The sequence below is a fragment of the Phyllobates terribilis genome, unplaced genomic scaffold (assembly GCF_046119375.1).
Source record: "Phyllobates terribilis strain yellow unplaced genomic scaffold, ASM4611937v1 Scaffold_5__5_contigs__length_657084704, whole genome shotgun sequence".
NCBI lineage: Eukaryota > Metazoa > Chordata > Amphibia > Anura > Dendrobatidae > Phyllobates > Phyllobates terribilis.
In genome coordinates, this window is record NW_027362765.1 from 346076037 (window position 1) to 346091675 (window position 15639).

Here is a 15639-nt window from a genome sequence, read left to right on the forward strand (position 1 = left end):
CACTGGAGGACTGTACCTGGGCACCACTCACTGGAGGACTGTACCTGGTCACCACACACTGGAGGACTGTAACTGGGCACCACACATTGGAGGACTGAGCCTGGGCACCACACACTGGAGGACTGTGCCTGAGCACCACACACTGGAGGACTGTACCTGGGCACCACATATTGGAGGACTGTGCCTGGACATCACACACTGTAGGACTAGACCTGGGCACCACACACTGGAGGACCGTACCTGGGCACCACATACTGGACGACTGTGCCTGGGCACAACACACTGGAGAACTGTACCTGGGCACCACACACTGGAGGACTGTACCTGGACATCACACACTGGAGGACTGTACCTGGGCACCACACACTGGAGAACTGTACCTGGGCACCACACACTGGAGGACTGAACCTGGGCACCACACACTGGAGGACTGTACCTGGGCACCACACACTGGAGGACCTTACCTAGGCACCACACACTGGAGGACTGTACCTGGGCACCACACACTGGAGGACTGTGCCTGGGCACCACACACTTGAGGACTGTACCTGGGCACCACACACTGGAGAACTGTACGTGGGCACCACACACTGGAGGAATGTACCTGGGCACCACACACTGGAGGACTGTACCTGGGCACCACACACTGGAGGACCTTACCTAGGCACCACACACTGGAGGACTGTACCTGGGCACCACACACTGGAGGATTGTGCCTGGACATCACACACTGGAGGACTGGACCTGGGCACCACACACTGAAGGACTGTACCTGGGCACCACACACTGGAGGACTGTGTCTGTGCACCACACACTGAAGGACTGTACTTGGGTATCACACACTGGAGGACTGTGCCTGTGAACCACACACTGGAGGACTGTGCCTGGGCACCACACACTGGAGGACCGTACCTGGGCACCACACACTGGAGGTCTGTGCCTGGGTACCACAGACTGGAGGACTGTACCTGGGCACCACACACTGGAGGACTGTATCTGGGCACCACACACTGGAAGACGGTGCCTGGGCACCACACACTGGAGGACTGTACCTGGGCACCATACACTGGTGGACTGTACAAGGGCACCACACACTGGAGAACTGTACCTGGGCACCACACACTGGAGGACTGTGCCTGGGCACAACATACTGGAGGACTGTACCAAAGCACCACACACTGGAGGTCTGTACCTGGACATCACACACTGGAGGACTGTACCATGACACTACTTGCTGGGACACGGTACCTGGGAACCACACACTGGAGGATTGTACCTGTATATCACACACTGGAGGACTCTACTTGGGTATCACTCACTGGAGGACTGTACCTGGACACCACACACTAGAGGACTGTGTCTGGGCACCACACACTGGAGGATTGTGCCTGGGCACCACACACTGGAGGACTGTGCCTGGACACCACACACTGGAGGACTGTGCCTGGACACCACACACTGGAGGACTGTGCCTGGGCACCACACACTGGAGAACTGTACCTGGACATCACACACTGGAGGACTGTGCCTGGGCACCACACACTGGAGGACTGTACCTGGGCACCACACATTGGAGGACTGTGCCTGTGCACCACACACTGGAGGACTGTACCTGGGCACCACACACTGGAGAACTGTACCTGGGATCCAAACACTGGAGGACCGTACCTGGGCACCACACACTGGAGGACTGTACCTGGGCACCACACACTGGAGGACTGTACCTTGGAACCACACACTGGAGGACTGTGCCTGGACATCACACACTGGAGGACTGTGCCTGGACACCACACACTTGAGGAATGTACCTGGGCACCACACACTGGAGAACTGTACGTGGGCACCACACACTGGAGGACTGTACCTGGGCACCACACACTGGAGGACTGTACCTGGGCACCACACACTGGAGGACCTTACCTGGGCACCACACACTGGAGGACTGTACCTGGGCACCACACGCTGGAGGACTGTGCCTGGACATCACACACTGGAGGACTGTACCTGGGCACCACTCACTGGAGGACTGTACCTGGGCACCACTCACTGGAGGACTGTACCTGGGCACCACACACTGGAGGACTGTAACTGGGCACCACACATTGGAGGACTGAGCCTGGGCACCACACACTGGAGGACTGTGCCTGAGCACCACACACTGGAGGACTGTACCTGGGCACCACATATTGGAGGACTGTGCCTGGACATCACACACTGTAGGACTAGACCTGGGCATCACATACTGGAGGACAGTACCTGGGCACCACACACTGGAGGACCGTACCTGGGCACCACATACTGGAGGACTGTGCCTGGGTACAACACACTGGAGAACTGTACCTGGGCACCACACACTGGAGGACTGTACCTGGACATCACACACTGGAGGACTGTACCTGGGCACCACACACTGGAGAACTGTACCTGGGCACCACACACTGGAGGACTGAACCTGGGCACCACACACTGGAGGACTGTACCTGGGCACCACACATTGGAGGACTGTGCCTGTGCACCACACACTGGAGGACTGTACCTGGGCACCACACACTGGAGAACTGTACCTGGGAACCAAACACTGGAGGACCGTACCTGGGCACCACACACTGGAGGACTATGCCTGGGCACCACAAACTGGAGGACTGTGCCTGGGCACCACACACTGGAGGACTGTTCCTGGGCACCACACACTGTAGGACTGTGCCTGGACATCACACACTGGAGGACTGTGCCTGGGCACCACACACTTGAGGACTGTATCTGGGCACCACACAGTGGAGAACTGTACATGGGCACCACACACTGGAGGACTGTACCTGGGCACCACACACTGGAGGACTGTACCTGGGCACCACACACTGGAGGACCTTACCTGGGCACCACACACTGGAGGACTGTGCCTGGGCACCACACACTGGAGGACTGTGCCTGTCCATCACACACTGGAGGACTGTACCTGGGCACCACACACTGAAGGAATGTACCTGGGTGCCACACACTGGAGGACTGTGCCTGTGCACCACACACTGGAGGACTGTACTTGGGTATCACACACTGGAGGACTGTGCCTGTGAACCACACACTGGAGGACTGTGCCTGGGCACCACACACTGGAGGACTGTACGTGGGCACCACACACTGGAGGACTGTACCTGGGCACCACACACTGGAGGACTGTACCTGGGCACCACACACTGGAGGACCTTACCTGGGCACCACACACTGGAGGACTGTACCTGGGCACCACACGCTGGAGGACTGTGCCTGGACATCACACACTGGAGGACTGTACCTGGGCACCACACATTGAAGGACTGTACCTGGGCACCACACACTGGAGGAATGTGCTTGGGTATCACACACTGGAGGACTGTGCCTGTGAACCACACACTGGAGGACTGTGCCTGGGCACCACACACTGGAGGACTGTACCTGCGAACAACACACTGGAGGACTGTGCCTGGGCACCACACATTGGAGGACCGTGCCTGGGCACCACACACTGGAGGACTGTTCCTGGGCACCACACACTGGAGGACTGTGCCTGGACATCACACACTGGAGGACTGTGCCTGGGCACCACACACTTGAGGACTGTACCTGGGCACCACACAGTGGAGAACTGTACATGGGCACCACACACTGGAGGACTGTACCTGGGCACCACACACTGGAGGACTATACCTGGGCACCACACACTGGAGGACCTTACCTGGGCACCACACACTGGAGCACTGTGTCTGGGCACCACACACTGGAGGACTGTGCCTGGGCACCACACACTGGAGGACTGTGCCTGTCCATCACACACTGGAGGACTGTACCTGGGCACCACACACTGAAGGACTGTACCTGGGCGCCACACACTGGAGGACTGTGCCTGTGCACCACACACTGGAGGACTGTACTTGGGTATCACACACTGGAGGACTGTGCCTGGACATCACACACTGGAGGACTGGACCTGGGCACCACACACTGAAGGACTGTACCTGGGCACCACACACTGGAGGACTGTGTCTGTGCACCACACACTGAAGGACTGTACTTGGGTATCACACACTGGAGGACTGTGCCTGTGAACCACACACTGGAGGACTGTGCCTGGGCACCACACACTGGAGGACCGTACCTGGGCACCACACACTGGAGGTCTGTGCCTGGGTACCACAGACTGGAGGACTGTACCTGGGCACCACACACTGGAGGACTGTATCTGGGCACCACACACTGGAAGACGGTGCCTGGGCACCACACACTGGAGGACTGTACCTGGGCACCATACACTGGTGGACTGTACAAGGGCACCACACACTGGAGAACTGTACCTGGGCACCACACACTGGAGGACTGTGCCTGGGCACAACATACTGGAGGACTGTACCAAAGCACCACACACTGGAGGTCTGTACCTGGACATCACACACTGGAGGACTGTACCATGACACTACTTGCTGGGACACGGTACCTGGGAACCACACACTGGAGGATTGTACCTGTATATCACACACTGGAGGACTCTACTTGGGTATCACTCACTGGAGGACTGTACCTGGACACCACACACTAGAGGACTGTGTCTGGGCACCACACACTGGAGGATTGTGCCTGGGCACCACACACTGGAGGACTGTGCCTGGACACCACACACTGGAGGACTGTGCCTGGACACCACACACTGGAGGACTGTGCCTGGGCACCACACACTGGAGAACTGTACCTGGACATCACACACTGGAGGACTGTGCCTGGGCACCACACACTGGAGGACTGTACCTGAGCACCACACATTGGAGGACTGTGCCTGTGCACCACACACTGGAGGACTGTACCTGGGCACCACACACTGGAGAACTGTACCTGGGATCCAAACACTGGAGGACCGTACCTGGGCACCACACACTGGAGGACTGTACCTGGGCACCACACACTGGAGGACTGTACCTTTGAACCACACACTGGAGGACTGTGCCTGGACATCACACACTGGAGGACTGTGCCTGGACACCACACACTTGAGGAATGTACCTGGGCACCACACACTGGAGAACTGTACGTGGGCACCACACACTGGAGGACTGTACCTGGGCACCACACACTGGAGGACTGTACCTGGGCACCACACACTGGAGGACCTTACCTGGGCACCACACACTGGAGGACTGTACCTGGGCACCACACGCTGGAGGACTGTGCCTGGACATCACACACTGGAGGACTGTACCTGGGCACCACTCACTGGAGGACTGTACCTGGGCACCACTCACTGGAGGACTGTACCTGGGCACCACACACTGGAGGACTGTAACTGGGCACCACACATTGGAGGACTGAGCCTGGGCACCACACACTGGAGGACTGTGCCTGAGCACCACACACTGGAGGACTGTACCTGGGCACCACATATTGGAGGACTGTGCCTGGACATCACACACTGTAGGACTAGACCTGGGCATCACATACTGGAGGACAGTACCTGGGCACCACACACTGGAGGACCGTACCTGGGCACCACATACTGGAGGACTGTGCCTGGGTACAACACACTGGAGAACTGTACCTGGGCACCACACACTGGAGGACTGTACCTGGACATCACACACTGGAGGACTGTACCTGGGCACCACACACTGGAGAACTGTACCTGGGCACCACACACTGGAGGACTGAACCTGGGCACCACACACTGGAGGACTGTACCTGGGCACCACACATTGGAGGACTGTGCCTGTGCACCACACACTGGAGGACTGTACCTGGGCACCACACACTGGAGAACTGTACCTGGGAACCAAACACTGGAGGACCGTACCTGGGCACCACACACTGGAGGACTATGCCTGGGCACCACAAACTGGAGGACTGTGCCTGGGCACCACACACTGGAGGACTGTTCCTGGGCACCACACACTGTAGGACTGTGCCTGGACATCACACACTGGAGGACTGTGCCTGGGCACCACACACTTGAGGACTGTATCTGGGCACCACACAGTGGAGAACTGTACATGGGCACCACACACTGGAGGACTGTACCTGGGCACCACACACTGAAGGACTGTACCTGGGCACCACACACTGGAGGACCTTACCTGGGCACCACACACTGGAGGACTGTGCCTGGGCACCACACACTGGAGGACTGTGCCTGTCCATCACACACTGGAGGACTGTACCTGGGCACCACACACTGAAGGAATGTACCTGGGTGCCACACACTGGAGGACTGTGCCTGTGCACCACACACTGGAGGACTGTACTTGGGTATCACACACTGGAGGACTGTGCCTGTGAACCACACACTAGAGGACTGTGCCTGGGCACCACACACTGGAGGACTGTACGTGGGCACCACACACTGGAGGACTGTACCTGGGCACCACACACTGGAGGACTGTACCTGGGCACCACACACTGGAGGACCTTACCTGGGCACCACACACTGGAGGACTGTACCTGGGCACCACACGCTGGAGGACTGTGCCTGGACATCACACACTGGAGGACTGTACCTGGGCACCACACATTGAAGGACTGTACCTGGGCACCACACACTGGAGGACTGTGCTTGGGTATCACACACTGGAGGACTGTGCCTGTGAACCACACACTGGAGGACTGTGCCTGGGCACCACACACTGGAGGACTGTACCTGCGAACAACACACTGGAGGACTGTGCCTGGGCACCACACATTGGAGGACCGTGCCTGGGCACCACACACTGGAGGACTGTTCCTGGGCACCACACACTGGAGGACTGTGCCTGGACATCACACACTGGAGGACTGTGCCTGGGCACCACACACTTGAGGACTGTACCTGGGCACCACACAGTGGAGAACTGTACATGGGCACCACACACTGGAGGACTGTACCTGGGCACCACACACTGGAGGACTGTACCTGGGCACCACACACTGGAGGACCTTACCTGGGCACCACACACTGGAGCACTGTGTCTGGGCACCACACACTGGAGGACTGTGCCTGGGCACCACACACTGGAGGACTGTGCCTGTCCATCACACACTGGAGGACTGTACCTGGGCACCACACACTGAAGGACTGTACCTGGGCGCCACACAGTGGAGGACTGTGCCTGTGCACCACACACTGGAGGACTGTACTTGGGTATCACACACTGGAGGACTGTGCCTGTGAACCACACACTGGAGGACTGTGCCTGGGCACCACACACTGGAGGACTGTATCTGGGCACCACACACTGGAGGACTGTGCCTGGGCACCACACACTGGAGGACTGTACCTGGGCACCACACACTGGAGGACTGTACCTGGGCACCACACACTGGAGGACTGTACCTGGGCACCACATACTGGAGGACTGTGCCTGAGCACCACACACTGGAGGACTGTACCTGGGCACCACACTCTGGAGGACTGTGCCTGGCACCACACACTGGAGGACTGTGCCTGAGCACCACACACTGGAGGACTGTACCTGGGCACCACATATTGGAGGACTGTGCCTGGACATCACACACTGTAGGACTAGACCTGGGCATCACATAGTGGAGGACAGTACCTGGGCACCACACACTGGAGGACCATACCTGGGCACCACATACTGGAGGACTGTGCCTGGGCACAACACACTGGAGAACTGTACCTGGGCACCACACACTGGAGGACTGTACCTGGGCACCACACACTGGAGAACTGTACCTGGGCACCACACACTGGAGGACTGTACCTGGGCACCACACACTGGAGGACTGTACCTGGGCACCACACACTGGAGGACTGTACCTGGGCACCACACACTGGAGGACTGTGCCTGGACATCACACACTGGAGGACTGTACCGGGGCACCATACACTGGAGGACTGTGCCTGGACATCACACACTGGAGGACTGTACCTGGGCACCACACACTGGGGAACTGTACCTGGGCACCACACACTGGAGGACCGTACCTGGGCACCACATACTGGAGGACTGTGCCTGGGCAAAAGACACTGGAGAACTGTACCTGGGCACCACACACTGGAGGACTGTACCTGGACATCACACACTGGAGGACTGTACCTGGGCACCACACACTGGAGAACTGTACCTGGGCAGCACACACTGGAGGACTGTACCTGGGCACCACACACTGGAGGACTGTGACTGGGCACCACACACTGGAGGACTGTGCCTGGACATCACACACTGGAGGACTGTACCTGGGCACCACACACTGGAGGACTGTGCCTGTGAACCACACACTGGAGGACTGTGCCTGGGCACCACACACTGGAGGACTGTACGTGGGCACCACACACTGGAGGACTGTACCTGGGCACCACACACTGGAGGACTGTACCTGGGCACCACACACTGGAGGACCTTACCTGGGCACCACACACTGGAGGACTGTACCTGGGCACCACACGCTGGAGGATTGTGCCTGGACATCACACACTGGAGGACTGTACCTGGGCACCACACATTGAAGGACTGTACCTGGGCACCACACACTGGAGGACTGTGCTTGGGTATCACACACTGGAGGACTGTGCCTGTGAACCACACACTGGAGGACTGTGCCTGGGCACCACACACTGGAGGACTGTACCTGGGAACAACACACTGGAGGACTGTGCCTGGGCACCACACATTGGAGGACCGTGCCTGGGCACCACACACTGGAGGACCGTGCCTGGGCACCACACACTGGAGGACCGTACCTGGGCACCACACACTGGAGGATCGTACCTGGGCACCACAAACTGGAGGACTGTGCCTGGGTACCACAGACTGGAGGACTGTACCTGGGCACCACACACTGGAGGACTGTACCTGGGCACCACACACTGGAGGACTATGCCTGGGCACCACAAACTGGAGGACTGTGCCTGGGCACCACACACTGGAGGACTGTTCCTGGGCACCACACACTGGAGGACTGTGCCTAGACATCACACACTGAAGGACTGTGCCTGGGCACCACACACTTGAGGACTGTACCTGGGCACCACACAGTGGAGAACTGTACATGGGCACCACACACTGGAGGACTGTATCTGGGCACCACACACTGGAGGACTGTACCTGGGCACCACACACTGGAGGACCTTACCTGGGCACCACACACTGGAGGACTGTGGCTGGGCACCACACACTGGAGGACTGTGCCTGTCCATCACACACTGGAGGACTGTACCTGGGCACCACACACTGAAGGACTGTACCTGGGCGCCACACACTGGAGGACTGTGCCTGTGCACCACATACTGGAGGACTGTACTTGGGTATCACACACTGGAGGACTGTGCCTGTGAACCACACACTGGAGGACTGTGCCTGGGCACCACACACTGGAGGACTGTATCTGGGCACCACACACTGGAGGACTGTGCCTGGGCACCACACACTGGAGAACTGTACCTGGGCACCACACACTGGAGGACTGTGCCTGGGCACCACACACTGGAGGACTGTACCTGGGCACCACATACTGGAGGACTGTGCCTGAGCACCACACACTGGAGGACTGTACCTGGGCACCACACTCTGGAGGACTGTGCCTGGCACCACACACTGGAGGACTGTGCCTGAGCACCACACACTGGAGGACTGTACCTGGGCACCACATATTGGAGGACTGTGCCTGGACATCACACACTGTAGGACTAGACCTCGGCATCACATAGTGGAGGACAGTACCTGGGCACCACACACTGGAGGACCGTACCTGGGCACCACATACTGGAGGACTGTGCCTGGGCACAACACACTGGAGAACTGTACCTGGGCACCACACACTGGAGGACTGTACCTGGCCACCACACACTGGAGAACTGTACCTGGGCACCACACACTGGAGGACTGTACCTGGGCACCACACACTGGAGGACTGTACCTGGGCACCACACACTGGAGGACTGTACCTGTGCACCACACACTGGAGGACTGTGCCTGGACATCACACACTGGAGGACTGTACCTGGGCACCACACACTGGAGGACTGTGCCTGGACATCACACACTGGAGGACTGTACCTGGGCACCACACACTGGGGAACTGTACCTGGGCACCACACACTGGAGGACCGTACCTGGGCACCACATACTGGAGGACTGTGCCTGGGCACAAGACACTGGAGAACTGAACCTGGGCACCACACACTGGAGGACTGTACCTGGACATCACACACTGAAGGACTGTACCTGGGCACCACACACTGGAGAACTGTACCTGGGCACCACACACTGGAGGACTGTACCTGGGCACCACACACTGGAGGACTGTGACTGGGCACCACACACTGGAGGACTGTGCCTGGACATCACACACTGGAGGACTGTACCTGGGCACCACACACTGGAGGACTGTGCCTGGACATCACACACTGGAGGACTGTACCTGGGCACCACACACTGGGGAACTGTACATGGGCACCACACACTGGAGGACTGTACCTGGGCACCACACACTGGAGGACTGTACCTGGGCACCACACACTGGAGCAATGCGTCTGGACATCACACACTGGAGGACTGTGCCTGGGCACCACACACTTGAGGACTGTACCTGGGCACCACACACTGGAGAACTGTACGTGGGCACCACACACTGGAGGACTGTACCTGGGCACCACACACTGGAGGACTGTACCTGGGCACCACACAATGGAGGACTGCACCTGGGCACCACACACTGGAGGACCTTATCTGGGCACCACACACTGGAGGACTGTACCTGGGCACCACACACTGGAGGACTGTGCCTGGACACTACACACTGGAGGACTGTACCTGGGCAACACACACTGGAGGACTGTACCTGGGCACCACACACTGTAGGACTGTGTCTGGGCACCACACACTGGAGGACTGTGCCTTTGCACCACACACTGGAGGATTGTGCCTGGGCACCACACACTGGAGGACTGTGCCTGAGCACCACACACTGGAGGACCGTACCTGGGCACCACACACTGGAGGTCTGTGCCTGGGTACCACAGACTGGAGGACTGTACCTGGGCACCACACACTGGAGGACTGTACCTTGGCACCACACACTGAAAGACGGTGCCTGGGCACCACACACTGGAGGACTGTACCTGGGCACCATACACTGGTGGACTGCACCAGGGCACCACACACTGGAGAACTGTAGCTGGGCACCACACACTGGAGGACTGTGCCTGGGCACAACATACTGGAGGACTGTACCAAAGCACCACAAACTGGAGATCTCTACCTGGACATCACACACTGGAGGACTGTACCATGACACTACATGCTGGGGCACGGTACCTGGGAACCACACACTGGAGGATTGTACCTGTATATCACACACTGGAGGACTCTACTTGGGTATCACTCACTGGAGGACTGTACCTGGACACCACACACTGGAGGACTGTGCCTGGGCACCACACACTGGAGGATTGTGCCTGGGCACCACACACTGGAGGACTGTGCCTGGGCACCACACACTGGAGGACTGTGCCTGGACATCACACAGTTGAGGACTGTACCTGGGCACCACACACTGAAGGACTGTACCTGGGCACCACACACTGGAGGACTGTGCCTGTGCACCACACACTGGAGGACTGTAATTGGGTATCACACACTGGAGGACTGTGCCTGTGCACCACACACTGGAGGACTGTGCCTGGGCACCACACACTGGAGGACTGTACCTGGGCACCACACACTGGAGGACTGTGCCTGGGTACCACAGACTGGAGGACTGTACCTGGGCACCACACACTGGAGGACTGTACCTGGGCACCACACACTAGAAGACGGTGCCTGGGCACCACACACTGAAGGACTGTACCTGGGCACCACACACTGGAGGACTGTGCCTGTGCACCACACACTGGAGGACTGTAATTGGGTATCACACACTGGAGGACTGTGCCTGTGCACCACACACTGGAGGACTGTGCCTGGGCACCACACACTGGAGGACTGTACCTGGGCACCACACACTGGAGGACTGTGCCTGGGTACCACAGACTGGAGGACTGTACCTGGGCACCACACACTGGAGGATCGTACCTGGGCACCACACACTGGAGGACTGTGCCTGGGTACCACAGACTGGAGGACTGTACCTGGGCACCACACACTGGAGGACTGTACCTGGGCACCACACACTAGAAGACGGTGCTTGGGCACCACACACTGGAGGACTGTACCTGGGCACCATACACTGGTGTACTGTACCAGGGCACCACACACTGGAGAACTGTACCTGGGCACCACACACTGGAGGACTGTGCCTGGGCACAACAAACTGGAGGACTGTACCAAAGCACCACACACTGGAGGTCTGTACCTGGACATCACACACTGGAGGACTGTACCATGACACTACTTGCTGGGGCACGGTACCTGGGAACCACACACTGGAGGATTGTACCTGTATATCACACACTGGAGGACTCTACTTGGGTATCACTCACTGGAGGACTGTACCTGGACACCACACACTGGAGGACTGTGCCTGGGCACCACACACTGGAGGATTGTGCCTGGGCACCACACACTGGAGAACTGTGCCTGGACACCACACACTGGAGGACTGTGCCTGGACGCCACACACTGGAGGACTGTGCCTGGGCACCACACACTGGAAGATTGTGTCTGGACACCACACACTGGAGGACTGTGCCTGGGCACCACACACTGGAAGACTGTACCTGGGCACCACACACTGGAGTACTGTGCCTGGGCACCACACACTGGAGGACTGTGCCTGGGCACCACACACTGGAGTACTGTGTCTGGGCACCACACACTGGAGGACTGTGCCTGGACACCACACACTTGAGGACTGTGCCTGGACACCACACGCTGGAGGACTGTGCCTGGGCACCACACACTGGAGGACTGTACCTGGGCACCACACACTGGAGGTCTGTATCTGGACATCACACACTGGAGTACTGCACCAGGGCACCACACACTGGAGGTCTGTAGCTGGACATCACACACTGAAGGACTGTACTTGGGCACCACACACTGGAGGACTGTACCATGACACTACGTGCTGGGGCACGGTATCTGGGAACCACACACTGGAGGATTGTACCTGTGTATCACTCACTGGAGGACCGTACCTGGGCACCACACACTGGAGGACTGTGCCTGGGCACCACACAGTGGAGTACTGTGCTTGGGCACCACACTCTGGATGACTGTACCTGGGCACCACACACTGGAGGACTGTGCCTGGTCACCACACACTGGAGGACTGTGCCTGGGTACCACAGACTGGAGGACTGTACCTGGGCACCACACACTGGAGGACTGTACCTGGGCACCACACACTAGAAGACGGTGCCTGGGCACCACACACTGGAGGACTGTACCTGGGCACCATACACTGGTGTACTGTACCAGGGCACCACACACTGGAGAACTGTACCTGGGCACCACACACTGGAGGACTGTGCCTGGGCACAACACACTGGAGGACTGTACCAAAGCACCACACACTGGAGGTCTGTACCTGGACATCACACACTGGAGGACTGTACCATGACACTACTTGCTGGGGCACGGTACCTGGGAACCACACACTGGAGGATTGTACCTGTATATCACACACTGGAAGACTCTACTTGGGTATCACTCACTGGAGGACTGTACCTGGACACCACACACTGGAGGACTGTGCCTGGGCACCACACACTGGAGGATTGTGCCTGGGCACCACACACTGGAGAACTGTGCCTGGACACCACACACTGGAGGACTGTGCCTGGACGCCACACACTGGAGGACTGTGCCTGGGCACCACACACTGGAAGATTGTGTCTGGACACCACACACTGGAGGACTGTGCCTGGGCACCACACACTGGAAGACTGTACCTGGGCACCACACACTGGAGGACTGTGCCTGGGCACCACACACTGGAGGACTGTGCCTGGGCACCACACACTGGAGTACTGTGTCTGGGCACCACACACTGGAGGACTGTGCCTGGACACCACACACTTGAGGACTGTGCCTGGACACCACACGCTGGAGGACTGTGCCTGGGCACCACACACTGGAGGACTGTACCTGGGCACCACACACTGGAGGTCTGTATCTGGACATCACACACTGGAGTACTGCACCAGGGCACCACACACTGGAGGTCTGTAGCTGGACATCACACACTGAAGGACTGTACTTGGGCACCACACACTGGAGGACTGTACCATGACACTACGTGCTGGGGCACGGTATCTGGGAACCACACACTGGAGGATTGTACCTGTGTATCACTCACTGGAGGACCGTACCTGGGCACCACACACTGGAGGACTGTGCCTGGGCACCACACAGTGGAGTACTGTGCTTGGACACCACACTCTGGATGACTGTACCTGGGCACCACACACTGGAGGACTGTGCCTGGTCACCACACACTGGAGGACTGTGCCTGGGCACCACACACTGGAAGACTGTAACTGGGCACCACACTTTGGAGGACTGTACCTGGCACCACACACTGGAGGACCCTACCTGGGCACCATACTCTGGAGGACTGTACCTGAACACCACACACTGGAGGACCGTGCCTGCTCACCAAACATTGGAGGACTGTACCTGGGCACCACACGCTGGAAGACCTTACCTGGGCACCACACACTGGAGGACCGTACCTGGGCACCACACACTGGAGGACCGTACCTGGGCACCACATACTGGAGGACCTTACCTGGTGACAACAAACTGGAGAACTGAACCATGGCACAACACACTGGAGAACTTTACCTGGGCACAACAAACTGGAAGACTGTACCTGTGCACAACACCCAGGACGACTGTACCTGGGCACAACACACTGGAGCACTGGATCTGGGCACCATGCACTGGAGGACTGTACCTGGACAAAACATGCTGGAGGACTGTACCTGGGCACCACACGCTGGAGGACTGTACCTGGGCACAACATACTGGAGGACTGTACCTGAGCACAACACACTGGAGGACTTTACCTGGGCACCACACACTGCAGGACTGTAACTGGGCACCACACACTGGAGGACTGTACCTAGGCACCACACACTGGAGGACTGTACCTGGGTACCACACACTGCAGGTCTGAACCTGGGCACGACACACTGGAGCACCATACCTGGGCACCACACACTGAAGGTCTGTACCTGGGCACCATACACTGGAGGACTGTACCTGGGCACCACACACTGGAGGACTATACCTGGGTACCACACACTGGAGGACTGTACCTGTGTATAACTTACTGGAGGACTGTACTAGGGCACCGCACACTTGAGGTCTGTATCCAGACGTCACACACTGGAGGCCTGTATTTGAACATCACAAACTGGAGGACTGTACCTTGGCACCACACACTGGAGGACTGTACCATGACACTACTTGATGGAGCACGGTACCTGGGAACCACACACTGGAGGATTGTATCTGTGTATCACACACTGGAGGACTGTACTTGGGTATCACTCACTGGAGGACCGTACCTGGGCATCACACACTGGAGGACTGTACCAGGGCACCACACACAGGAGGTCTATACTTGGGTATCACACACTGGAGGACTGTAGCTTGGCACCACACACTGGAGGACTGTACCAGAGCACCACACACTGGAGGTCTGTACCTGGACATCACACACTGGAGTACTGTACTT